The sequence below is a fragment of the Octopus bimaculoides genome, chromosome 7 (assembly GCF_001194135.2).
Source record: "Octopus bimaculoides isolate UCB-OBI-ISO-001 chromosome 7, ASM119413v2, whole genome shotgun sequence".
Lineage (NCBI taxonomy): Eukaryota > Metazoa > Mollusca > Cephalopoda > Octopoda > Octopodidae > Octopus > Octopus bimaculoides.
The window spans coordinates 105,362,167-105,364,605 of NC_068987.1; positions in this window are offsets into that span (position 1 = coordinate 105,362,167).

Sequence of the window (2,439 nt, forward strand, 5' to 3'; positions counted from 1 at the left end):
GAGAGAGAAAACGATAGATAGATAAATATATAAATAAATAAATAGAGAGAGAGAGAGGGAGAGAAAAAGAGAAAGGGAGAGAAAGAGAGATCAAGAGATCAAAGTAAAAATAATAATAAAAATGAATGAATAATACTTAATTCTTTTCCCACTAAAAAGATCTAAAGCAGTTGATTTGACGTTCGAATATTAAGAGATAATTTCTCGTTTAGCTTTCCCCTCCTGTTTCCAGCCAATTTTGCCATTCTATGTCTGTATATATATCCTAGAAGCGGTCAGGGCAATACATAACTGTATATCTTTCGACATCTTTGTCTGGCAGTTAGAACGATACAATTTCAAACGTAATCTTTTTACTTATCTAAACTACAAAAAATAACGCAATTTTCCAGCATTTGCACTGATCACGTGCACGATAGAGAAATGTAGAAGTTATTAAATATTATTTGGCGCTAGCATGGCTACGGGGTGAAGAAGCTTAATTTGAAACCATGTGGTTTCGGAATCAGTCTCACAGCGCGGTAACGAGGGCAAGCGTCTTCCACTATAGCCTCGGGCCGACCGATGCCTTTTGAGTGAATGTGGTAGATCTGTGTGGAATCCCGTGGTATATGTGTTTGTGTCTCTGCTTGACTATCGGTGTTGATTGATTTATGTCTCCGTAATCTAGTGGTTCAACAAAAAAGACACCGCTAGGATAAGTACCAAACTTAACAAAAAGAGAAAAGAGTAATAGGGAGCCTTTAAGGCTGTGCCTCACCATGGCCGCTGAAACAAATTAAAAGAAAAACATATACAAAAATGGCATTGCCTTGAATTATTGTTTTTATTATTTATTTGTAAAAAAGGCGGAGAGCTGGCAGAAACGTTAGCACACCGGACGAAATGCTTGCAGCATTTCGTCTGTCTTTACGTTCTGAGTTCAAATTCTGCCGAGGTCGACTTTGCCTTTCATCCTTTCGGGGTCGATAAATTAAGTACCAGTGAAACACTGGGATCGATATAATCGACTTAATCGCTTTGTCTGTCCTTGTTTGTCCCCTCTATGTTTAGCCCCTTGTGGGCAATAAAGAAATAAGAAGCGTTAACACGCCGGGCGAAATGCTTAGCAGTAGTTCGTCTGCCGTTACATTCTGAGTTCAAATTCCACCGACGTCGACTTTGCCTTTTATCCTTTCAGGGTCGATAGATTAAGTACCAGTTGCGTACTAGGGTCGATCTAATCGACTGGCCCCCTCCCACAATATTTCGGGCTTTGTACATTGAGTAAAAAAGAATCGTTAGCACGCCGGGCGAAATGCTTAGCAGTATTTCGTCTGCCGCGACGTTCTGAGTTCAAATTCCACCGAGACAGACTTTGTCTTTCATCCTTTCGGGGTCGATAAATTAAGTACCAGTTGAACACTGGGCTTGATGCAATCGACACATCCCCTCTCCGAAAGTGGCTGCCCCTGTGGCAAAATTTCCAATCATTATTTACTTGTAAAAAAGACGGTGGAATCGTTAGCATGCTGGATGAAGTACTTAGCTGTATTTCGCCTGTCGCTACGTTCTGAGTTCAAACTCCGCCGAGGTCGACTTTGTCTTTCATCCTTTTGGGGTTGATAAATTAACTACCAGTGAAACACTGGGATCGATGTAATCGACTAGTCCCCGTCCCTCAAATTTCAGGGCTTGTGGCTTTAGTAGAAAGGATTATTTACTTGAAAATAAATTGGAAAATAAAATAGCCCCCTTGAATAATATGAAGGACACAATCTTGTTTTGTGAAGAAGAAAGTTCAGTCAAACAGCCAGTCATGACTTAACTATAATCTCGATTTTAACTGGGGTAAGTTTCAACTCTAAAATGTCAAGATAATGATATGAAGTTAATTGCCTGCTGAAGGCAGCGAGCTAGCAGAATGTTTAGCATGCCGTGCAAAAGCGCTTAGCGTCATTTCGGCCATCTTTACGTTCTGAGTTCAAATTCTGTCGAGGTCGACTTGATCTTTCACCCCTTCCGGAGTCGATAAAATAAGTACTAGTTGGACCCTGGGGCCGATGTAATCGGCTTACCCCTCCTTGCAAATTGCTGGCCTTGTGCCAAAATATGAAACCAGTTGTCTACCTGCTTGCCTCTCAAGTATATACCACACACTGCAACCACATTCAGAATGTTAAAATCGGCTGGAAATAAAAAGGCACACACACGCACACGCACACACACACACACACACACACACACACACATACACACACACACACACACGTATATATACACACAAGCGAAAATAAAATAACAGAAATAACACAAAGTGGTCAGTGGCATTATTTGAACAATATACAAGTGTTTAATGATATGTCGAATTTGGAGAATTCTTGAATCTCGAGAGTATTTTCTCTTCTCAAGTGGAGCTGCTCTTAATTGCCATTTGTAATTATCATAAATTCTCAGAGG